The sequence below is a fragment of the Balaenoptera physalus genome, assembly GCF_965194825.1.
Source record: "Balaenoptera physalus genome assembly, chromosome: 6".
Classification (NCBI taxonomy): domain Eukaryota; kingdom Metazoa; phylum Chordata; class Mammalia; order Artiodactyla; family Balaenopteridae; genus Balaenoptera; species Balaenoptera physalus.
The window spans coordinates 380729-393938 of NC_138885.1; the positions used below are offsets into that span (position 1 = coordinate 380729).

Below are 13210 nucleotides of genomic sequence, written 5' to 3' on the forward strand. Positions count from 1 at the left end.
TGCAGGCAGTAGGGGGTGCGTTGTCTGTAAAGAACTTAAAAACAAATAAAACCATTTACTATGGACTGAAATGTGTCCCTCCCCCCAGATTCATAAGTTGAAGCCTTAATCTCCAGTACAATGGTGTTTGGAAGTGGAGCCTTTGGGTAATGAGGTCATGAGGATGGGGTCCCCATGATGGGATTAGTGCCCTTATAAGAAGAGAGGACAGAGAGCTTGTTTCCCTCTCTCTGTCTCTGTCTCTGTCTCTCCCTTCCCCCTGCCATGTGAGAAGGTCAGAAAAAGGAACTGAATCTGCTGGCACCCTGACTGGACTTCCAGCTTCCAGAACTGTGAGAAGTAAATGTCTGTTGCTTAAGCCCCCCAGTCTGTGGTATTTGGTTACAGCAGCCTGAGCTAAGACACCACTAAAAGTCAGTCAACTTTTTGTTACCAGCATGTACCAGCAGTTCTAAAGAAAGTCAGCGATAAAATACTCCTTCCTGCAGCCTACAGGGCTCCCATCACCCCCTCTTGTTATGTCATTGGTCAATGTGACTCTTGTTAAGACTACGACAGGGGCTTCCCTGGTGGCGCAGTGGTTAAGAATCTGCCTGCCAGTGCAGAGAACATGGGTTCGAGCCCTGGTCTGGGAAGATCCCACATGCCACGGAGCAACTAAGCCCGTGCTCCACAGCTACTGAGCCTGTGCTCTAGAGCCCACGAGCCACAACTACTGAGCCCATGTGCCACACCTGCTGAGCCCATATGCCACAACTACTGAAGCCTGCGTGCCTAGAGCCCATGTTCCGCAGCAAGAGAAGCCACCGCAATGAGAAGCCCACACACTGCAATAAAGACCCAATGCAGCCTAAAATAAATAAATTGATTTTTTAAAAACGACTATGACAAAAAGATATTACTGAATCATCAAGAAGCAAAGTTAGTGTGTTGAGTATGTGACTAAAATGTCAGTAAGTAAATCTGATAAGGATACGTACTGTAAATTAGCATTTATGTAAAATCTAAAAGCACACAAAATAATACTATTATTATTAAGATATATATACATATATAACCAAAGTGTAAAGACTTTCCTAGAAATACCAGACACCAAATTTAAGATAGTGGTTTTCTCTGGGAGAGATAGTAAATAAAAGAGGAGAGAGAAATAAAAGAGGTCCATAGACATAAAGGTAGGTTTTCCTGTCATAAGCCAGGTGGTTTGTTAAGTTATTCCCCATACACTTTTTTTTCTAAGGTATAGTTGATTTACAATATTGGTTAGTTTCAGGTGTACAGCACAGCAATTCAGTTTTATATATATATATACATATATCTATTATTTTCAGATTCTTTACCCTTAAAGAAGGGTAAACTCTACCCATAATATTGAGTAGAGTTCCCTGTGCTGTACAGCAGGTCCTTGTTGTTTATCTATTTTATATACAGTAGTGTGTGTATGTTAATCCCAAACTCCTAATTTATCCCTCCCCCCTTTCCCTTTTGGTAACCATAAGTTTGTTTTCTATGTGTCTCTCTGTTTCGGAAATAAGTTCATTTGTATCTTTTTTTTTTTTTTAGATTCCACATGTAAGCGGTATCATACGCTATTTGTCTCCCCCTACGCTTTTGCATGATTTAAATATCTTATTCACAGAATGCCCGTTGATCAGCCGTGTGCTGGTCAGGCCGACCACCAGGCTCGGTTTCCACCTTCTGTGACGTGGCTTCTCTCCTGGCCTGGGGGCATGACTGAGCCTGGAGCTTGTGAGCCCAGGGTTGGAAACAAGGCAGCGATGTGGCTGAGCAGGTGAGCAGTGGCCAGAGCTGGAGGGTGGTGGTCACCATATTGGGACCCTGGGACTCATTGGGGTAGATCAGTGGCTGGGCACCGGGGAGGTGGGTGACCTTGGAGCACACAAGGGACAGTGAGGGTGGGGTCTGCAGCAGTGGAAGGGGTGTGGAGAGAAGGGGCTTGGGGCATATCCGGCCCCGTGGCTGGTCTGCTGTAGGAGGGTAGCCATGGTAAAAATGGAAGCAGCCAGAGATGGCTATTTATAAGAATAACTACAAAGGCTTGACAACCCAGAGAGAGCGCTGAAGAAGTAAATTGAGGGCTGCTGGGGAAACGCTTGGGGCTTCTCATCTTCAACGCATTTCTGAGACACGAGCTCATGAATCCTCCGCCCAGGGCTCTGAGGGAGACACGGGGAAGAAGGGAGGTGGGGACAACGCGTGGGTGACCTCCACCCAAAGCGGCAGAGCCTGGCGCGTCGCTCACGGAACGCGCGCTCCTCCCCTCCGGCCGGCTCCGCGCGCGCGCCCTGTGGCTCAGGCCCAGCCTGGTGGAGGCGAGGCTGCGCGGCCTCGGGACAGGCCTCGCCCGCTGCCGGGCCGGGTCACTGCGGGCCGCGAGGACCCCGGTCCCGCCGATACAGGCAAGCCTAGGCTGCTGGTCGGGGGTCCAGGTAGAGCCCTGGCTGAGGCCCACGGGACTCAACACACGGGCGAGGGCTGATGCGCAAAGCCCGGGCGGGAGGCGGGTGTGAAGCAGAGGCGGCGCCGGGGAGGGAAGGAGGGCGGGGAGGAGCCAGGAGCGTGCGCCCCTACACTTGGACGGGGGGCTGTCTGGGGCTTCGGCTCCACTGCCGGGAATTCTAGGGTCCTACAGCAGGGAGGCTGTGATCACGGTCCCTGGAGGAAGAGACCAAGAGCACGAGTGTCTCGCAGGGTGGCAACGGTGGGGTTTGAACCTGCGTCGCTTTGCCCGAATCCCCTGGCCCCTGGCAGTCCCCACTCATTCCTCCTTTCTACCCAAGGGCCTCTCCTCTGGAGGCCTTCCCGGCTGCCCCAGTGTGTCCCCAGCGGCTGCCCCGACAGCACCCACCACGCTCAGCTGGAAGCGGCTCGCAGCTCGGCGCCCACTGGACGAGGGGCGGGCTTCCCGCTCGCGGGCTCCCCGCCCTGGCAGCAGCCGGGCTCCCCCCGGTGTCCTGCGGGGTGACCTCCAAGTGGCAAAGCCTCTCCCTGCGTCTCAGGTCCAGAGGAGAAGCGGGGGGTCAGAAGTGGCTGCCCTGCGGCCGAGGGGCTGGGCGGCCCAGGCAGGCGCTCCGACCGATGGTGCGGAGCAAAACCACGCTGTACCCGCAGTGAGGCCTGTCCCCGTGTCGACGGAGCATCCAGGTCCCAGATGCGGGGATGCATCCACGAACGAAACAGGGACGGTGCTGACAACCTCTGCCCCACGAAACACCGTGCCCAGGCCCAAAGGCATCGCCGCAGTTTCGTGGTTCAGCACGTTCTTCCCCGGCATCCGTGTGGAAGACTATTTCATCGCCCTCCACAGAAGGCGTATTTGTGTGTGCATATGCTTGAGAGAAATTTACTGCAAAGATACGGGTACGAGGCCAGCTGGCAGCACTTTCCAAGCCAGGAGCCTCTTTGAGCAATCTGCCCTAGAGTTCTTGTTTGCAATGCTCAAAACCCAGCCGGGTAAGGAATACACAAGCGCAAAATTGCACTTACCCCGGAGCCCCTCACCCCGCAAAGGAAGGGAGGGCCTGGCCTTGGAAGGAGGAATGGAATGGAGACTTTGCAGGGAAATTTAAGGGTCTTGGGCAATTCATTTGGTCCAGAGCATAGATTTCACGTTCAGAAGTGAAAGACAGAAATGCAGTTATTCACAAGGACCTGCTGTATAGCACGGGGAACTATACTCAGTATTTTGTAATAACCTATAAGGGAAAAGAATCTGAACAAGAATATATATGGCGAATATCATATATCACTCATGTGTGGAATCTAATTTTTTAAAAAGATGAAACAAATGAACTTGTTTGCAAAACAGAAACAGACTTACAGATACTGAAAACAAACTTACGGTTACTAAAGGGCAAAAGTGGGAGGGAGGAATAAATCAGGAGCTTAGGATGAACATACACCTACTACTATATATAAGATAGATAACCAACAAGGACCTACTGTATAGCATGGGAACTCTACTCAATATTCTGTGATAACCTCTATGAGAAAAACATCTAAAAAAGAGTGATTATATATATATATATATATATGTGTATAACTGAATCACTCTGCTGTACACCTGAAACTAACACATTTGTAAATCAACTATACTCCAATAAAATTAAAAAATTTTAAAAAGAATATACATATATGTGTGTGTGTTTGTGTGTATAACTGAATCACTCTCTGTATACCAGAAACTAACATGATACTGTAAATCAACTATACTTCAATTTAAAAAATTAAATTAAAGAAAAAAAGAAATGCAATTGTTCAAGCATCTCTCTTATATTTTCTTTCTAAAAGGCCTTTTCTAGGGCCTTGGTTGTTTTTCCTGCTCAATGAACATAATTCCTACCACCTTCTCATAAGTGATTTTTTTAACTTTAAAATTTTGTTGATCTTGGAATATGTCGGACATGGTAGCGCTAAAAAGAGATGGAGATGGTGAAGGGAATAGCAAAATGTAAAACCGTGAATTGAGAGGCTGTCAAAGTGTTCACCAATTCCTTCCCCTCCCTCCCCCCCTTTTTTATTTTTAATTTTTATTGGAGTAGATTTGATTTACAATGGCGTGTTAGTTTCAGGTGTGCAGCACAGTGATTCAGTTTTATATGTGTGTGTGTGTTCACGTATATGTATATACACACATGTATACATATCTATCTATTCTTTTTCAGATTCTGTTCCCATTATAGGTTATGATAAGATACTGAGTATAGTTTCTGTGCTGTACAGTAGGTCCTTGTTGTTTATCTGTTTTATATACAGAAGTATATATCTGTTAATCCCAAACTCCTAATTTATCCCTCCCCCCCTTTTTCTCCCCTTCCTTTTTGCATCAGTTTCTCTTTAAGGCTTGTATGAAGGAGCTTCATGGAAAAAAAAACCCTGGGCAAAAAGCATGCCAAGGGACAAGATAAACTGGGCCCTTGGGATGAAGAAAGAAGGATAAAGATACAGTGACGTGGGCAGAATAGTGACCCCTCCACCCCTCTGCCGCCAAAGACGTCCACGTCCCAATACCTAGAAGTGTGAATGCGTTAGGTTGTACAGCAAAGGGGAATTAAGGTCACTAATCAGTTGACCTTAAGTAGGGAGATTATGCAGGAGGGCCCGACATAATCCCAATGGTCCTTGAAAGTGGAAGAGGGAGGCCGTAGTGATGCGTGTGAGAAGGGCTCCCCCGCCCCTGACGCCTTGAAGATGGGGCTGGGAGCCAAGGTGTGTGGCTGACCTCTAAAGCTAAAAAGGCAAAGACGCGGATTCTCCCCTCAGGGCCTCTAGAAGACACCTTGGTTTTAGCCCAGTGAGAGCCATGCGGGACTTGTAACCTAGCGAAGGCCTGAAGCAGGAAGCTGGAGAACGAAAAGGCAGTTCTAGGGGTGGGAAGACACAGGAGCAGTTGAACGGGATTCTTCCCAGAGCCCTACGGGCCTCGGGGCGGGAGGGAGCCTGGGCGCCTGCCCTGGCTGGCCCTTCTCATGCTCAGGACTGGCTGCATAGCATGTGGGGCTCACGCACAGCAAAAATGCAGGGTCCCTCGTTCACAGTTAGGAAGACTTCTGAGACAGTGACAGGGCTCTTCTGAGCCTGGGGCCCCGTGTGACTGCGCAGGTCACAGGCCCACGGAGCCAGCTCTGCTTCTAACACTCGGGGCCATGCTGTCACTTGGCTGATAGTATTCAGGAGGTTCTCCTTGGGTCCCCAGCTGCTGACAAGCTGTTTGTCCGGTCTCAAGCCACAGCTCCCTTGAATCTCACCCAGTTCTCCCATGGCTGTCCTTTGCCCCAGACTTTAAAGGGAGGATGTGCCCGGCACATATTAACAGAAGCCCCTGTCTGTGCTCCTGCCTGCCTGGCCGCCCTCTGAACTGGTGCCTTCCGCTGTTGCTAAGGACGCTTCCACACCCACAGGTGGGGCTCCACAGATCTGACAGAGCTCAGACTGGAGACAGTAATCATAAGCAGACTTTTCATCTGAAATTGGAGCAAAAGGAATAAACCGCACAGTTCCTAAAATGCCCATGTTTCTGGCGTTTAGAGTCCCTGTTGACATTCCTCCTGGAAAAACCTATATTCTTGCAGGACCCACATAGATTCACCCACGTGTGAGCCCACGCACCCACCTGCCCGGGCTCCCTGTTCCCGCCTGCCCAGGGTCTGGGGCTCTGTGTTCAGTCTGCTGGCTCCAGCTGAGGTGGGCCCCAGTTCACCCCATATTGATTTTCCATTGCTATTTTCCTTGGGCCTGAATTTCTACTTCTATTTTTATTTTTGTTCTTCCCAGGAGCAGTTTGCTGTGTCCTTGCTGTAAGCCATTTTTGTGTTGAAAGAGATAGGGCAAAAACAAACAAGTAGACAAACCAAATCCTAGCTTTTAAAAAAAAAAAAAAAAAAGGCCACTGAAGACATATCAAGGCCTTCCTGCTATTATCGAGCGAATTCTTTCCCAGGCTGGTCTGAGTTGCACCCAGACTTTACATTAGGCTTTGTTCCAGGGGGGTGGAGGTGCCAGAGGGGAGCCTGCAGCCTGAAAGACGTCCAAGGAAAAAGGCTTCATTTACAGGCGGTCCCACATCATACAGTTGGCAGTGCTGAGCTGAACGGTCTCCCAGCTTCCAGGGGAAAATGAGAGACAGTCCCCCTGCAGCTTCCCTTTCAAGCTCTCGCAGCTGGAAGGGCCGGACAGCCAAGTTCCTCCCTTTGCAATGCGGGTTGTCACTCGGGTGCCAGAATCTGCCAATCTATCCGCCAAATACCCAACGTGAGAAAAAGACCCATCATACGTCTTCTTGCTTATCCATTATTAAATGCTCCATTTAACGCAGAAGAACCTCACTTTCCCTTTTCCTCTTCTGCCACAGCTAAAAGAGAACGCCTCTACCAAGAGACAAAAATTACAAAGGAAGTAAAAGAAAGGAACACGATTTCTGAGCAGGGCCCCTCATTTGTAATTCCGCACCTGAGGCTATTTGTTTCATCGAAACTGAGAACAGGAAGGGGGCTTGGGGACCCTCTTGTGTAACCCCCTTATTTTACAGATGTTGAAGCAGTTGCCTGGAGAGGTAAAGTGACTCACCCTGGACCACACAACTAGTCAAGGACACGGGCAGGACCAGATGCACATCACCCGACTCCAGCCTTTACCCGCCGCACCACGGACATCTTCATCAGACCACAGTCACAAACTCCTGTGCGATTTAATGCCCTTGAAGAAGAACAAGGTGAGAAATAGCCCCACTGCTTCTAGGCTATTTTAAACCAGCAACCCCAGCAGTCACGCTCAAGAGCCCAGCTTATTTTTCTTGTCATACGGAATCAAACTGTTTCAGGCAGACTTTCCTAACTCACAAATAAGCTGTGTTCCAACAGTGTGTTTGGAATTTGCTATTTAGGACGCAGCATGTGTTTTCTTCCCGGGAAATCACATGATCCCATGTGGTTAGAACCCCAGGCCAGGTCACAAAGGCTGACTTAACCAAGAAGTAACCACAGTGGAGTCGAAGCAACCCTTCACCCTATAGTTTCCAAACAAAGGCACATTCCAAGTTTCAGATGGAACTAGTGGGAACACAGGGAGCCCACCAGGGCCCCGGCAGGAAGAGGTCTGGCTCAGATAAGAGCTAAGAGGCCCCAGGTCTTCCCTGGTGGCGCAGTGGTTGAGAATCCGCCTGCCAATGCAGGGGACACGGGCTCGAGCCCTGGTCCGGGAAGATCCCACATGCTGCGGAGCAGCTAAGGCCGTGTGCCACAACTACCGAGCCTGTGCTCTAGAGCCCGTGAGCCACAACTACTGAGCCCGTGTGCCTAGAGCCCGAGCTCCGCAACAAAAGAAGCCACCGCAATGAGAAGCCCACGCACCGCAACGAAGAGTAGCCCCCGCTCGCCGCAACTAGAGAAAGCCCGTGCACAGCAATGCAGACCCAATGCAGCCAAAAATAAATAAATTACTGAATTATTAAAAAAAAAAAAAAAAAGAGCTAAAAGGCCCCACAGAACCGTGAAACTGGGCACGCACTTCGGGTGAAGATGGAGCCGGAGTCACCTCTGCTAGTGAACGGCTGGGCTAGTTCCTCAGCTTCTCTGAGCCTCTGGACAGATGAGGATGGTTATAATACCTCACAGGTGAGATAGAAGGACGAAAGGAGACAATGCACAAAAAGGACCTATTAAAGCGTCTGGCGTCTGGAGCAAGCTATCATTTATTATGCAGCTGTTCGGTGGAGGGGAGGGGTGGCCCTGGCAGTCTGATGAGCTGGGGCGCCCCACTGGGGCAGGGGGTCTGGGGTGGAGGAGCGGTTCTGCCGCAGCCCGATGGACCCGAGGCAGCGAGGGAGCCCTGGGCAGCAGGGCAGCAGCCGTGGCTCCCCCCGGGTCAGGGTGGGGAGGAGCAGGGCCATGGTGGGCCCTCCGCGGCGACTGGAGTGACCCAGTCATCGAAGGGCTGGGCCCCGCGGCGTGCAGCCTCTGCAGTAGTCTGCCCATCCCCGGGGACCATCTCCCGAGCCTCTCACTGTGTTTCCAGGCCCTTTCAAGTCTCATTCCAGTGACTAAACGTGCCAGCCAGTGTCATAATCAAACTCGAAGCTGTGCTAGATTTAAGCTCTGTTCCCTCTTCCTGCAGAATGAGGCCGGCTTCAGGCCTAGAAGCCGCAAGCGCGAGGGTGTGAGGTCTGGGTCACCTGCTTCTTCTCTCCCCTGCTCCACCCAACCCCCATACTCACTAACTGGGTTTCAAAGCATCTGGGGTCACACCTACAGGCGGAGGTCCTGGGGGCTCTGGCACTGACCCCTCTGGGTGTCTGACACGTGGGACCTCGCTCTGTCCCAGGACCATGGCTCCAGGGTGGACACTCTAAGCCTCTCACACTGGTCTGGAGGGGAAAGAGAAGTGCCAGGATCCTCCCCCAAGGATACGGTACCAAACTGTCCCGGTCTGCCCAGGACTGCAGGATTTCCCAGGATGCAGGGCTTGCAGTGCTGAAACTGGGACAGCCCCAAGTAAACCAGGAGGCACTGGTCACTTTACCCAGGGGGGTGGGCACATCGTACTCCCCAGCTCCCTCCAAAGGAACCATTTTCTCGTGACTCTTCAGCCTGGGGTGACCAGTGGGCTAGAACTGGCCAGACCAACTTTATGGTCCCTTAGCAGGTCCAGCGGAGGGGGTCTGCCTCGCTGTAGGGTGTAGATTCTTGGCATCTTCTAAATGGTCCTGAGACCTCTGCTTAAATGGAAACACATCCTCAAACATGAGCCAGAGGGAGTTTCAGTGCCGTAGTGCATCCTGAACTGTGCGGTCCCTCTGGGTGCTTAAGGACATCTCAGCAGGGATCTTTGAGAGAGAAATTTTGCAGCTGGGTGTAGGCCATGGCCTGGGTTCAGATCTTAGCTCATCCTTTCATTGCCTTGGGCTGTGTTACCTCGAGCGGTTTATTTAGCATCTCGTGCCTCCATTCCCTCCCCTGTGAAATGGGTTGGCAATGGTCCCTACCTCCTAGAAGACCTAGAAGATGACAAGTTAACCCATGTAACAGTGTCTGCGATGTGGGAACTGCATAATAAATATTAGTTCTATCAACATTATTACAGCAAGCTGGCATTGGGCAATAAAAAACTATAATAAGTTTCAAATCTGTTGCAGGCCTATTTTCTCAAGCTATTTTCTCAATTTTAAAACAAATTAATGAGTCAGTGCTGCAAAGGCTCCAGGGAAAGGGCACACAATCATGCACTGCTGTGGGGAGTTTTATAGTCTCTCTGGAAGGTCGTTTAGCAATAAGTTTCAAAAGCCCTACAAATGCCTTTGACCCAGCAATTCCACTTCTAGGAACTTATCCTGAGGAAACAGAGAACTGGCTAAAGATTAATGTGCATGAGTATTCACTGCAAATATACTTAACACAGGAAATGCTTGGAAACAATCTAAACATTTTAAAGTAGGAGATTGGTTAAATTTTGGTTCATACATACAATGGAATGTAGTACCATGCAACTATTAAAGGTGATATCATAGATCTATATTTATTGACATGGGAAGATGTTCATGATATGTATAGTGCATGTATTTATAGAGTGCACATTTAAAAGTAATGTATATTCCAGAATTTTTCTGAGCCTAGGGATTATTACCATCTAGCTGAAATGAGAATGTATATATAATTTTGTAACTTGCTTTTTTTTTAATGTAAGAACAATTTAGCACCATATAACAACGCTTCTGCAAACTTCAACAGTAATAATCCCCATCAAGTTGATGTTGCACAATTTAGATAATCATTTATTATTAGAGCAGGTTATTCCAAATGGTTTTTTTGTTAGCAATATATTGTTAACATTTTTGTGCATAAAATAATACATTTTTTTTCATTTTCAGGAGTAGTATTTTCTTAAGAGTAACACCCCAAAGTCAAATCACAGTGTGTTTGAGGGGGAAATAAATATTTTGAAGGCTTTTCAATGTATGCTGCTTTCCAACATGGTTATCCCAATTCACACCAAGCCTAGGTCTGGAGTCCATGCTTGTCCATTTAATATAGCTTGTCTGCTCTTCTCTGCAAAGAAAGGAGGTCACCCTGCTCACATGATGCCTTTCAAAGGTTTTCTGTTTCAGCTGAGCAGGTCACCCTGAGAGCGACGCTCTTGTCCTGGTGAACTCTGGTGGTTCCCGATGAAACTGTGCACCAAATTACCACAGATACAGGAAAAAAAGGAAAAAAATATTCCACGGTAACCAAACCCCTACACATACCCACCAATAGATGGGTCTATATAGAAGAATAATTGATTATGCAATATTAACTCAACACAACATTTCAGCAAGTTTCAAGTACTTCTTTTTAAAAAACTTTTTCAGTTCAAACTATCTTAAGTGCTTTTGACTTGCTCTTGAGTAAGCCTTTATTTCTGATTAATTTTGTATATTTTTTTCAGAATTCTTTTTTTTTCGAGACCAACTTTTAAAAAAAAAATTTCACTGGAATATAGTTGCTTTACAATGTTGTGTTAGTTTCTACCATACAGCAAAGTGAATCAGCTATACATATACATACATCCCCTCTTTTATGGATCTCCTTCTCATTTAGGTCAGCACAGAGCACTGAGTAGAGTTCCCTGAGCTATACAGTAGGTTCTCATTAGTTATCTACTTTATACATAGTATCAATAGTGTATATATGTCAATCCCAATCTCCCAATTCATCCCACCCCACCCCTTTTCCCCCTTGGTGCCCAATACATTTGTTCTCTACATCTGTGTCTCTATTTCTGCTTTGAAAATAAGATCATCTATACCATTTTTCTAGATTCCACACATATGCGTTAATATATGATATTTGTTTTTCTCTTTCTGACTTACTTCACTCTGTATGACAGTCTCTAGGTCCATCCACGTCTCTCCAAATGACCCAACTTCATTCCTTTTTATGGCTAATATTCCATTGTATATATGTACCACATCTTCTTTATCCATTCCTCTGTTGATGCACATTTAACCTATCCTTTTTATTTATTTATGTATTTATTTATTTATTTATTTTTTGGCCGTGCCACATGGCTTGCGGGATCTTAGTTCCCTGACCAGGCATCGAACCCGCACCCTCGGCCATGAAACTGCAGAGTCCTAACCACTGGACCACCAGGGAATTCCCTCAGAATTCTTGGTAATACAAAATTCACATGCATTAGGAAAGAAGCATCTTAGTGGAAGCCTCCGACAAAAATTGACTAGAAGCTTCAAAATGTCAAAAACTCTCTTGTTCTAACACAAAGGAAGCTGAAAAGTCTAACTGACAAAAGCATGAAATTAAGGGAAAGAATCATATAAAAAATCACAACTAAGAAAATATAAATCATGAAAATGACAAGACAATATTATAAGAATCAGATCATGCCAAAAGCAGTACTTCATTAAGAGGAAGAGAGAAGTTTTGAGCATAAATAACGTGTTTGAATAACCCAATTTAATGAAGAAGAAAGAATCTTATGGATATATTTTTAAAAGATTTGCATTCTTGGTGATTTGATCACAAAATATTGACATCAACAAGGATAGCACAGACTCATAATAGACCACTACTAAAAGGACACTGACCAAACAGTGTCGGAAAATAATCTAGCAGAAAATGTAGATTAGATATAGCGTATTAGAGCGATTTGTCCTTTAGTTGAACACTACAAATATTATGTTATATTTCTGGATTTTATGATGTTTGTTGGTATTTGTTAGTTTTTAAAATTTTGTACTTCCTTGTGATTTCCCCTGAATTAATATTCACACTTATGCCTAATTTGGACTTCACCATTTGATATTCTTTTTCTCAGAAAGGGTCCCAGTTTGTATAAGCCTCAGGTCCTCCAAACGTGGATCTGCCCCCGCTGAGAACATACGTGCCTGCAAACATTCTCAGAGAAGATTCCAGAGGCAGCTCTTCTTTGTCATCATACTTGGCATGTTTTGTAACAAGAAGGCTTAGCATAGCCAAAGGACCTTTGGGAAAGAGTATACAATGGCAGGAAAACTCTCTCTCCATAGCTTCTGCAGGTGAAATAAAGGGTCGAGTCACTGAAGGCCTTGACGTTCAACACTCAAACATTTACTGAAGATCTTCTACGTACACCAGGCACTGGAGACACAGGTAAATAAGAGGATGCTAGTGAGAGAGATGAATACAACGGGGAAACCAGCTTGAGAGCCAGCCTCCCCAGCAAGGCACAGCCACAAAGCTACTCTATTATTCCGGCTGCTGTCATTCAGTCCAGCCCCAGGGTCCGCTCCTTCCCCCGCTCTGCATGACGCCTCAGGCAGACAGCATCCCTGGGTCCCTTTAAGTCACAAGAACAGTGGCTGTTTGGGAGTTTGGTCCAGGTGATTATCCAAATGCTCAATTTCACTCCAGGTGTCTCCCTCCGTCCTCCAGCTTGGAAGCTGCGGTGGTGGAAGAGTGGGGGTCATCTCCTCCAGGGACCCTCCCTCCGTTCTTCCGTCTCCCACTCACCAGCCAGCGTTATTGATGAGGGGGGGGCGGGGGAGGGGCAAGGAGCAAGGATGAAGGAGCAGCAAGGATCTTACTCGATTGCTTCTGCAGTGACGTGACCTTGGGGTCCAAGAGCTAACGTCCATTTGGGCCACTTCTGTGGATTTCTTGGAGAAGCCACAAGGATTTCTGCTGCAAAGTTTCCAACTCAGTGTTGCCAGATAAAATAC

At 47.5% G+C, this 13210-nt stretch overlaps 1 protein-coding gene across 1 annotated transcript in view; it reads right to left on the minus strand.

Annotated features, from left to right (window-relative positions):
• Positions 1-4071: 4071 nt before the first annotated feature.
• The window catches only part of LOC309662282 (uncharacterized protein), a 226470-nt gene continuing 217331 nt past the window's right edge, over positions 4072-13210 (minus strand). Inside the window, exon 5 of the transcript XR_014264611.1 lies at positions 4072-4090. The gene's annotated coding sequence lies outside the window, so the exon portion shown is untranslated. The remainder of the gene's footprint in view (positions 4091-13210) is intronic.